This window comes from Triticum urartu, chromosome 3, assembly GCF_003073215.2.
Source record: "Triticum urartu cultivar G1812 chromosome 3, Tu2.1, whole genome shotgun sequence".
Classification (NCBI taxonomy): domain Eukaryota; kingdom Viridiplantae; phylum Streptophyta; class Magnoliopsida; order Poales; family Poaceae; genus Triticum; species Triticum urartu.
This window is the reverse complement of record NC_053024.1, coordinates 647,312,225-647,324,967: the sequence shown is the minus strand read 5'-3', so window position 1 is coordinate 647,324,967 and position 12,743 is coordinate 647,312,225.

Sequence of the window (12,743 nt, the reverse complement as noted above, 5' to 3'; positions counted from 1 at the left end):
GCTCGTCCACTCGCCGTCATTGCATTCTTTGGTTTTGCGTAATTACTTATAATCATGTGCGCGTGCACTCGATCGTTGAGTCAAGCGGTCGGCCAAAGACCGCTCAATCAACACACATTGTGCGACCATGATTGCCAGGTGTCCCCTGGTCAGATGCTGGCCCCGTGCAAGCCCCGCACACCTGGTCCGATGGCATCGTGTAGCGCACCGCGCACCCTTTGTGGTGGACCCCACCTGTCATTGACCCCTGTGGCGTGGAGAGGTATGCGGTCGGTGGTGAGCGACGACACAGTAGTGTGGGTTGGCAGTTTTGAATTTCATGCCACTCTCACCTGCATGCTTCCATCTCTCTCTCTCTCTGCTTCCCCCTCCCTCATTTCTCCCCATTCTTCTCTCCCCATGCGATTCAGCAAGGATTTGATTCATAACCGGCATCATCACCGCAACAGCAGCTGAAGGCGAGTGCAGGAAGGCAAAGGCGTAGCGGGGCGGCATCCGCTGCTTGTCGCCGGCTCAGGTATGGTCGCCGCCCACCCTCGCATCTTGTTCCCCTTGTCATTTACCCCCGAGGCTGTCTATTTTGCTAGCGGTCCTTTACTAGTGTTCGTCGACGGAGAAGCAGTGGTTACCGCGGTGACATCGAGAGGTGGCGGTGCTTACCGCGGCGCCACTCAGTGGAAGTTGCGCTTGTTTTTGGAGATGTACCACAACGGTACGTGTGATTTTGTCGTTTAGATACCGTTTTAGATAGGCGCATCCACATCACGTAGCTACCGCGAGGGGTTTCGATCCCGTTTCATTTTTTATCATCAGTAGACACTTACTTAGGAGTAAGTCTACATCCTTGTTAGCAAGTGCATCCCCCCCGAGACTGCCGCCAAGCATAATTTCACGAACCAAGTCAACAGAAGATGCACCCAAGCTTTTGCACAGAGCCAACATCAGCGTGCATCACTCATGATTGTCCTTAGTCCCTGTCAATGAATCATGTGGTGATTGATACGTCTCCAACGTATCTATATTTTTTTGATTGCTCCATGCTATATTATCTACTGTTTTGGGCAATATTGGGCTTTATTATCCACTTTTATATTACTTTTGGGACTAAGCTATTAACCGGAGGCCCAGCCCAGATTTGCTGTTTTATGCCTATTTCAATGTTTTGAAGAAAAGGAATATCAGACGGAGTCGAAACGGAACGAAATCAACTGGAGAAGTTATTTTTGGAAGGAAACACACCTGATGGATTTGGACCCCACGTTAGAAGATACGGGAGCTGTGGGCGCGCCCCCTGCCTCGTGGGGCCCCCGTGGCTCCCCTGACGTGCTTCTTCTGCCTATATAACTCCATATACCCTAAAACTTCCAGAACGGAGATTAGATCAGGAGTTCCGCCGCCAGAAGCCTTCGTACCTGTAAGTGCATCTAGTGCCACCCCTAGTTGGTTTTGGAGTATTGACGACAAACCTAGTTGAGGGACTAATGTGTTTGTGAGAATTGCAGGATAACACGGGTAGAAGTCCCTCATTGATTCGGTTTTCCTACCAGAGATGACCCCTAGAAATGTATGAAGACATTGAAGTCAAAGGTGGTATGTGAAGACATTCACCTTGAAGACTATGACAAGAGAAGACATCGCATGAAGACTATGGAGCGCGAAGACTTAGATCTTTCGTAGTTCTTTTTCTTCTTTGTTGAGTCATAGGAACCACCGTACTGTTAAGTGGGGTCCAAGAAAACCAGTCAGAATGACTGAAGTGATGCTTAACCAAAATCCTATGTCTTCGAGTGAAGACTATGAGAGCGAATCTTGTTCAGAGTTGGACAAGTCAGCTTTGCTTGTAGCCCAAGTAAAGTTGCCGTGTGTGTTTGAAATCTGACCGTTGGAACACGTGTCAGTTCCTTAGTGACCCAGGGTCATTTCGGACAAATCAGGTTGGGTTGCCTAGTGGCTATAAATAGCCCACCCCCTACAACCATAAACGGTTGGCTGCTCAGAGTTAAAGTACGGCTTTTGTCGCTTGAGAGCAACCCACCTCGAAGCCTTTGAGAGAGAATTCCTTGAGAGGATAAAGCCCTAACCACCCAGAGCCAAAGAGTGTTAGGCATCACTTAAGTCTTCTTGTCTGTGTAATCTGAAGACTTATTACACTTGAGGACTGTGAATCCTCCAAACAGTTAGGCATCGCGTTCTGAGCATCCAAGAGTCATTGTGGATCGCCGGTGAACGAAGTCTGTGAAGGTTTGGAAGTTTACCTTGAAGACTTACCAGAGTGATTGGGCGAGGTCTATGTGACCTTAGCTCAAGGGGAATACGGAGAGGACTAAGTGTTCTGAGCTGCGTGCTCAGGACTAAGTGTCCGAGACTGAGTGTCCTTAGGTTTAAATACCTATCCTCCCTAACCAGACGTACAACTGTCACAGCAGTTGGAACTGGTCTACCAAACCTTTATCTTCGTCACGCACACTGGTTCTATCCTTCTCATCTCTTTATTTACAGTTGGCTCTTGTAAAGTCAGTGCCTATTTGCTTTATCTATTTGTCTTCACTGTGTACCTGATCCTTACTGCCTAGCTACTATTAGTCATTGTGGTTTCACTTCATTGAATGCTTGACTATTGTCTGTCTAGTGTAGTCTATCTTCCACTGCATGGAAATAGATTCATTTCTATCATTTGTCTTCGAAACTTCCATGTTTTGAATACTTTCATAAAAATCGCCTATTCATCCCCCTCTAGTCGATATAACACACTTTCAATTGGTATCAGAGCAAGGTACTCCCTTGTTCTGTGTGATTTTGGTTTAACCGCCTGGAGTTTTAGTTATGTCGACCACAGGTATGAAGACTGTGTCATGCCCCATCTTTGACGGTCACGAGTATCCCAAGTGGAAGGCCATGATGAAGAAGCGCCTCATGGCAACAAACAGCAAGCTGTGGACCGTCACTGAGATTGGCCTGACCGATCTGTGCAAAATGGCGGAAGCTGATGACATTCGCAAGTACACTCTTCTCAACCTCACGGCGAAGGACGTCATCTGCTCCTGTCTATCTCAAAATCAGTTTAGGAATGTCATGCATCTCGATCATGCAAAGCTCATCTAGGACCGTCTCTCGGAGGTCTATGAGGGTCATCGAACTCGTCATGATCCTCGGTTCGAGGACTTTAAGGAGTCACTCAAAGCGATGACTTTCGAACCAGAATCATCATCTTCTGCATCATGCCTTATGGCAAATGATGCTAAGGTAATTGAATGCTATCTATCTGAATCCAGTGATGATGAATCTGGTGATGAATTTGGACCCAGCTATGCAAAACTTGCTTCCCTTGTCACTAAACAACAGAAAGCTACGGAACATATTCAAAAACTGTTAGACAAAAGCGATGACCTGTTGGACACTGAAATGACTCCATCTTAGTCCTTAATTGAAGACATAAAAAATCTTCATATTAAGTATGAGGATCTTGAAACTCGTCATGAAACGCTCTCAACAACTCATGAAGAACTCGAGAAATTAAGAGCGGCTCATGAAGATCTTCAAAAGGAAAACGAGTCACTTCGCGCCGAACAGATCAGTTCAGCTCAGGAAGGATTTGAACCACCATGTCTTAAATGCATTGAGCGTGATAACGCTACTCCTGTTGCTGAATGTTCTACTGCTGCTACTGTTGCAATATCTTCAACTGTTGCTGTGGAAACTAACCCCTCTGCTAAGGACACCACTGCTATTGCTGATGAGAATGCTAGGTTGAAGACATTGCTTGAAACAGGGATGTACAAAAGTCTCAAAGGGCATCAGACACTATGTGATGTCCTCAAAAGGCAGATCCTGAACCGAAACCCTAGGAAAGAGGGTGTTGGGTTCGTAAGGAAAATGAATGCTGATGGCTCTTACTGGAAACCTGAGCAGTACCCCAAAACCACATGGGTTGCTGCAAAGGAACCTTTAGCAGATCCATCCACTCTATCTGGCTTTACTTGTGCTAACCCCATTGTTATTGATGAATCCTTTGATGCAAACTATAAACTGTTTAAGAATCAGAATGGTGAAGTGTTTGCCAGGTATATTGGTACTAACTGTAGGAATGGACCGCCTATGAAGAAGATTTGGGTGCCGAAAAGGTGTTTGGAGAATCTTCCTGTGAATGTCATCATGACACCACAGGTGAAGAAGACAAACCCCAGACCACAGGCTTCATACGGTCCAAAGGCTTCATACAGACAGAGGACTCACCTGAGTCACACTAACGCAAATGTTTTGCAGGGAAGCCATACTCATGCCTATGAGTATGAGCGCGATTCATCAAACCACCATGTTCATAAGACCAAGAACTATTCTGCTTATTCTTATGAATACTATTGTCCACCTGCAAGACTTTTTGCTAGGGCTCCAAAGCCAAAGTTCTCAGATGCTGCACTTAGACTTATTGCTTCGAAGCCACCCCTGAAGATGTGGGTGGCTAAGAAAGCTTAACTCTCCTTTGCAGGAAAAGGTCTCCAGCCGAAAACCAAAATCGTCTGACACTATTGCTGGGGACCTTAAACATCTTGTAGGGCGCAAGATCAAATGCCCAAATGGTCTTACTATGTACTTTGTTTCTGAATCGCTTGCAACTTGCCCTATCAGTCCTAATCTCGATCTAAGCTTTAATAATCCACTGGTTCGTAAAATGTTTTTGCTTCACAATTCTCTTCGTGAAGCCTATCCCCCTAACCGCACTATAGGGTATGACACTAGCCGCTTTAGAATGGATTATTGATAGTGGGTGTACAAATCACATGACTGGCAAGCGAAGCCTTCTCATGGACTCAACTTTACGTCCATCAGACAAAAGTCACATCACATTTGCTGACACTGGTAAAAGCAAGGTATTGGGTCTAGGTAGAGTTGCAATATCAAAGGATCAACACATGGATAAAGTCATGCTTGTTGAATCCCTTGGTTTCAACTTAATGTCTATCTCAATGCTTTGTGATTTAAACATGATTGTGATGTTTGGAAAATATCGTTGCCTTGTACTAATGGAATCTGACAAGTCTCTAGTGTTTGAAGGGTATCGAAAAGATGATTTGTATGTTGTAGATTTCTCAGCAGGACCACAACTTGCAGTATGTCTTCTAGCAAAAGCTTCTGAATGCTGGCTCTGGCATCGAAGGCTAGGGCATGCTGGCATGAGGAACCTCCACACCTTGCAAGGAAGAAGCATGTCATAGGCATCGAGGGCGTCAAGTTCAAGAAGGATCACTTATGCGGTGCCTGTGAAGCAGGAAAGATGACGAGGGCCAAGCATCCCTCGAAGACAATCATGACAACGACTCAACCCTTCGAACTGCTACACATGGATCTTTTCGGTCCCACTCATTACTCAACTCTTACTACTACTGCTTGTCTCTATGGCTTTGTCATTGTTGATGATTATTCAAGATATACTTGGGTGCATATAATCCTTTACAAGACTGAAGTGCAGGATGTCTTCAGACGCTTCACCAATAGAGCAACAAACAACTATGGCGCCAAGATAAAGCACATCAAAAGTGACAATGGCACTGAATTCAAGAACACTGGCCTAGATACATACCTTGATACTTTGGGCATCACACACGAATTCTGAGCTCCGTACACACCATAGCAGAATGGCGTCGTCGAACGCAAGAATAGAACACTTATTGAGATGGCTCGGACGATGCTTGATGAATACAAGACTCCAAGAAAATTCTGGGATGAAGCCATTGACACTGCATGCCATATCATCAACCGTGTTTATATTCACAAGCTTCTGAACAAGACATCCTATGAGCTCCTTACTGGCAAGAAGCCAAATGTCAGTTACTTCAGAGTATTTGGCGCCAAGTGCTGGATCAAGGATCCACATCACACTTCAAAGTTTGCACCAAAAGCACATGAGGGTTTTATGCTTGGATATGTAAAGGATTTGCACTCCTACAGAGTCTTCAATCTCTTTCATTACAAAGTGGTTGAAACAATGGATGTGCGGTTCGATGAAACTAACGGCTCACAAAGAGAGCACTTGCCAAATGTGCTAGATGAAGTTCCATCCAGTGAATCAATCAAACTTATGGGAATTGGAGAAATCATACCTTCTGAAGCTCAACCTGAAGAAGAACTTATCATCTCCGCACCTGATCAACCGGAAGACAATGCTCAGCCTGAAGACAATCCCTCTAACAATGACAATGATCAGCAAGAGCAAAATCTTCGTCCTGTACATCCTCGTGTTGCAAATGAAGTGCAGATTGAGAGAATAATTGATAGCATCAATGCACCAGGTCCACTCACTCATTCAAGGGCAACTCAGCTAGAAAATTTATGTGGGCGCTTTGCATTCGTCTCAATAACAAAACCCAAGAAAGTTGAAGAATCCTTCATGGAACCTGAATGGATTCAAGCTATGCAAGAAGAGCTTCAACAGTTTGAGCTGAATAATGTATGGGAACTGGTCAAGCGTCCTGATCCTCGGAAGCACAATATAATAGGCACCAAATGGATATATCGCAACAAGCAAGATGAGCATGGTCAAGTTGTCAGAAACAAAGCTCGTCTCGTTTCTCAAGGATACACTCAAGTTGAAGGGATTGACTTCGATGAAACATTTGCTCCTGTGGCTAGACTTGAAGCCATACGCATACTGCTGGCCTATGCAAATCATCATAACATACTTCTATATCAAATGGATGTGAAGAGCGCTTTTCTCTATGGCAAGATTGAAGAAGAAGTGTATGTCGCACAACCACCTGGCTTTGAAGATCCAAAACATCCTGACATGGTATACAAGCTCAACAAGGCACTATATGGCCTCAAACAAGCCCCTCGGGCTTGGTATGTGTAGGATCGAAAGTATGTCTAGAGGGGGGGGTGATTAGACTACTTGACCAAATAAAAACTTAACCTTTTCCCAATTTTAGTTCTTGGCAGATTTTAGCTATTGTAGGACAAGTCAAGCAATCATCACACAATTCAAGCAAGCATGCAAAGAGTATATTGGCAGCGGAAAGTAAAGCATGCAACTTGCAAGAATGTAAAGGGAAGGGTTTGGAGAATTCAAACGCAATTGGAGACACGGATGTTTTTCCCGTGGTTCGGATAGGTGGTGCTATCCTACATCCACGTTGATGGAGACTTCAACCCACGAAGGGTAACGGTTGCGCGAGTCCACGGAGGGCTCCACCCACGAAGGGTAATGGTTGCGCGAGTCCACGGAGGGCTCCACCCACGAAGCTGTTGGGGAACGCAGAATTTCAAAAAATTTCCTACGCACACGCAAGATCATGGTGATGCATAGCAACGAGAGGGGAGAGTGTTGTCTATGTACCCACGCAGACTGACTGCGGAAGCGTTGACGCAACGTAGAGGAATTAGTCGTACGTCTTCCCGATCCGACCGATCCAAGCACCGTTACTCCGGCACCTCCGAGTTCTTAGCACACGTACAGCTCGATGACGATCCCCGGGCTCCGATCCAGCAAATGAGTGTTGAGGGAGAGTTTCGTCAGCATGACGGTGTGGTGACGGTGATGATGTTCTACCGTCGCAGGGCTTCGCCTTAGCACCGCTACAGTATTATCGAGGTGGAATATGGTGGCAGGGGGCACCGCACACGGCTAAGGAACGATCTCAAGGATCAACTTGTGTGTGTAGAGGTGCCCCCTGCCTCCGTATATAAAGGAGCCAAGGGGGAGGGGGCTGCCGGCCAGGAGGAGGGCGCAGGAGGAGTCCTACTCCTTCCGGGAGTAGGACTCCCCCCCAATCCTAGTTGGACTAGGATTCCCCAGGGGGAAAGAGAGAGAGGGGGGCCGGCCACCTCTCCTAGTCCTAATAGGACTAGGGGAAGGGGGGAGGCGCGCGGCCACCTTGGGCTGCCCCCTTTCTCCTTTCCACTAAAGCCCATTAAGGCCCATATGGCTCCCGGGGGGTTCCGGTAACCTCCCGGTACTCCGGTAAAATCCCGATTTCACCCGGAACACTTCCGATGTCCAAATATAGGCTTCCAATATATCAATCTTTATATCTCGACCATTTCGAGACTCCTCGTCATGTCCGTGATCACATCCGGGACTCCGAACTAACTTCGGTACATCAAAATGCATAACTCATAATAACTGTCATCGTAACGTTAAGCGTGCGGACCCTACGGTTCGAGAACAATGTAGACATGACCGAGACATGTCTCCGGTCAATAACCAATAGCGGGACCTGGATGCCCATATTGGCTCCTACATATTCTATGAAGATCTTTATTGGTCAGACCGCATAACAACATACGCTGTTCCCTTTGTCATCGGTATGTTAATTGCCCGAGATTCGATCGTCGGTATCCAATACCTAGTTCAATCTCGTTACCGGCAAGTCTCTTTACTCGTTCCGTAATACATCATCTCGCAACTAACTCATTAGTTGCAATGCTTGCAAGGCTTATGTGATGTGCATTACCGAGAGGGCCCAGAGATACCTCTCCGACAATGGAGTGACAAATCCTAATCTCGAAATACGCCAACCCAACATCTACCTTTGGAGACACCTGTAGAGCTCCTTTATAATCACCCAGTTACGTTGTGACGTTTGGTAGCACACAAAGTGTTCCTCCGATAAACGGGAGTTGCATAATCTCATAGTCATAGGAACATGTATAAGTCATGAAGAAAGCAATAGCAACATACTAAACGATCGGGTGCTAAGCTAATGAAATGGGTCATGTCAATCAGATCATTCAACTAATGATGTGACCTCGTTAATCAAATAAAAACACCTTGTTCATGGTTAGGAAACATAACCATCTTTGATTAACGAGCTAGTCAAGTAGAGGCATACTAGTGACACTAAGTTTGTCTATGTATTCACACATGTATTATGTTTCTGGTTAATACAATTCTAGCATGAATAATAAACATTTATCATGATATAAGGAAATAAATAATAACTTTATTATTGCCTCTAGGGCATATTTCCTTCAGTTTCCCACTTGCACTAGAGTCAATAATCTAGATTACACAGTAATGATTCTAACACCCATGGAGCCTTGGTGCTGATCATGTTTTGCTCGTGGAAGAGGCTTAGTCAACGGGTCTGCAACATTCAGATCCGTATGTATCTTGCAAATCTCAATGTCTCCCACCTGGACTAGATCCCGGATGGAATTGAAGCGTCTCTTGATGTGCTTGGTACTCTTGTGAAATCTGGATTCCTTTGCCAAGGCAATTGCACCAGTATTGTCACAAAAGATTTTCATTGGACCCGATGCACTAGGTATGACACCTAGATCGGATATGAACTCCTTCATCCAGACTCCTTCGTTCGCTGCTTCCGAAGCAGCTATGTATTCCGCTTCACATGTAGATCCCGCTACGACGCTTTGTTTAGAACTGCACCAACTGACAGCTCCACCGTTTAATGTAAACACGTATCCGGTTTGCGATTTAGAATCGTCCGGATCAGTGTTAAAGCTTGCGTCAACGTAACCTTTTACGGTGAGCTCTTTGTCACCTCCATATACGATAAACATATCCTTAGTCCTTTTCAGGTATTTCAGGATGTTCTTGACCGCTGTCTAGTGATCCACTCCTGGATTACTTTGGTACCTCCCTGCTAAACTTATAGCAAGGCACACATCAGGTCTGGTACACAGCATTGCATACATGATAGAGCCTATGGCTGAAGCATAGGGAACATCTTTCATTTTCTCTCTATCTTCTGCAGTGGTCGGGCATTGAGTCTGACTCAACTTCACACCTTGTAACACAGGCAAGAACCCTTTATTTGCTTGATCCATTTTGAACTTCTTCAAAATCTTGTCAAGGTATGTGCTTTGTGAAAGTCCAATTAAGCGTCTTGATCTATCTCTATAGATCTTTATGCCTAATATGTAAGCAGCTTCACCGAGGTCTTTCATTGAAAAACTCTTATTCAAGTATCCCTTTATGCTATCCAGAAATTCTATATCATTTCCAATCAGCAATATGTCATCCACATATAATATTAGAAATGCTACAGAGCTCCCACTCACTTTCTTGTAAATACAGGCTTCACCGAAAGTCTGTATAAAACCAAATGCTTTGATCACACTATCAAAGCGTTTATTCCAACTCCGAGAGGCTTGCACCAGTCCATAAATGGATCGCTGGAGCTTGCACACTTTGTTAGTTCCCTTTGGATCGACAAAACCTTCCGGTTGCATCATATACAACTCTTCTTCCAGAAATCCATTCAGGAATGCAGTTTTGACATCCATCTGCCAAATTTCATAATCATAAAATGCGGCAATTGCTAACATGATTCGGACAGACTTAAGCATCGCTACGGGTGAGAAGGTCTCATCGTAGTCAACCCCTTGAACTTATCGAAAACCTTTTGCGACAAGTCGAGCTTTGTAGATAGTAACATTACCATCAACGTCAGTCTTCTTCTTGAAGATCCATTTATTCTCAATTGCTTGCCGATCATCGGGCAAGTCAACCAAAGTCCATACTTTGTTCTCATACATGGATCCCATCTCAGATTTCATGGCTTCAAGCCACTTTGCGGAATCTGGGCTCACCATCGCTTCTTCATAGTTCGTAGGTTCATCATGATCTAGCAGCATGATTTCCAGAAAAGGATTACCGTACCACTCTGGTGCGGATCTCGCTCTGGTTGATCTATGAGGTTCAGTAGTATCTTGTCCTGAAGTTTCATGATCATCATCATTAGTTTCCTCACTAATTGGTATAGGTGTCGCAGAAACAGTTTTCTATGATGTACTATTTTCCAATAAGGGAGTAGGTACAGTTACCTCGTCAAGTTCTACTTTCCTTCCACTCACTTCTTATGATCAAACACATGATCATCAATGTCTCACGAGCAATGACATAGTATCTCACACAAAAGCAAACAAAGTTCGAAAAACCACCAAATAAAACAAGAGAGAATAAAAGCAACACTCTCTCTCGAAGCCTATGATCTATACATTTTCTCCCCCTTTGGCAACAAGTTACCAAAAAGTTCCTAGAAAATGCATAGTGCTAAGTCGACACTCAGGCTTGATCTTCAGGTGGTGGTGGAGTCCGGAGCACTCCAAGGACGAAGCCTTCTGTAGACGTGGTTGGAGTTGAGGCTGAAGTAGATGCTGGAGCTGGTGGAACTGAGGCTGTAGCTGGTGCAGAAGTGGTGGCTCTGGTGTCAGCAACTGGCACTGCATGTGATCTCTGAGCTCTTGGCACTCTGGCAAATGCATCAGTTGTAGTCTTGCCTCTCCTCTCCTGCATGTCATCCTGAAGTTGTTCCACTGCAGACTGAATCTCTGTTACTTTGACATCCAAGTCATAGAACTTTTGTTCCATGATCCTCTCTAAGCTCTGCTGATTCTGAGTTAGGGTGGCCAGTCCTTGCTCAATCCTCAGTGTGGATGCAATCAAGTAACCAAGCTGCTCTAGTTTGGTTTTCAGGAAATATTCAGATTCCTCCTCTTGAGTTGGCATCTTGGCAGCTTTCTCCTTCCTTGCCTTCTCCTTCTTTGCTTGTGCTTGTGCAGATGATGGTTCATTATCATTCATGACAACTTGATTATCTTCAAAGTCTGGACGGATGGGCAGGTGTTCCTTGTCCAATAAGTATATGCCTGTGCCCATCTTGGAGTTGATTAACTCCTGAATTTGTGGGGCATATCCACAGCTCCTCTTCTGATCAGCTGCTGCCCTCTTAATGGTCTCTACCATGAGGCTCATCACTTTAAACTTCTGTGGCACATCAAATATATGAAGCAAATTGATCGCATGGCCTCTGATCATCTTGTGATCACCTGACTTGGGCAACAAGGTGTGCCTAAGGATCCAGTTGATAGTTGGCAGCCCTGACAGAAGATAATGCACTGAGCCAAACTTGAAAGTATCAAGTGCTTCATTTGGAATTTCCTTGTACATGTTGGACATAGAGTTGTGGTCCATCTTCTTCTTGGCATATACATCCAAGTCATCTTCCTGGTCTTCTGGGGCATTGATCAGCTGAGCCCATTCAGCAACTGTAGATTGGTACCTCGTACCTTCAGACATCCAAGTTATCCTACCATCTGGATAGAAGTGTGCCGTGGAGTAGAATTGCATAATAAGTTCCTCGTTCCACTTTGTGAGCTTCTGCCCAACAAAGTCTGCTACTCCACAAGCATTGAAGCTGTCTTGCACTCCAGGATAGTTCTCTTCATTGTCCTTGATGTACTCCCAATCAACCCATCTCATGTCACAAACTATGGGCTTCTTGTCCAACAAAACTGTCTCATAGAAGTCCTGCTGTTCCTTAGTGTGAAACCTGTAATCAACAGCAGTTCTTCTCCTTGAAGCATACGGATCTGCTTCTCTCCACTTCCTCAGCCCTGAGTCTCTTCTGAGCTTCATGTCCTCAGCCACAGGATGAGCATCATTGTGGTCTGGGATCTTGGGCTTGAGCTTTCTCAGAACATGCTCTTCATCATCTTCTTCAGCAGCTTCAGGCACTGGGGCCTTGTTCTTTTCAGTTGCAGGTATGCTCCTAGTATTTCTCTTTGGAGCTGTCTTGACCTTTGATGCAGCCTTGGGTGCTTCCTTGGGCTTAGATGCAGTAGCCCCTGATTTGATAGCATCACCCATTAGCTTGGGTGCCTTAGGTGCTGGTGCAGCAACCTCTTCTTCTTCCTCTTCATCTTCCATGATGGAAGCCTTGCCAAGCACTCTGGCTACGGTCTTCTTGACCCTTTCCTTCCTTTTCTTTCCTTCAGCAGCAACT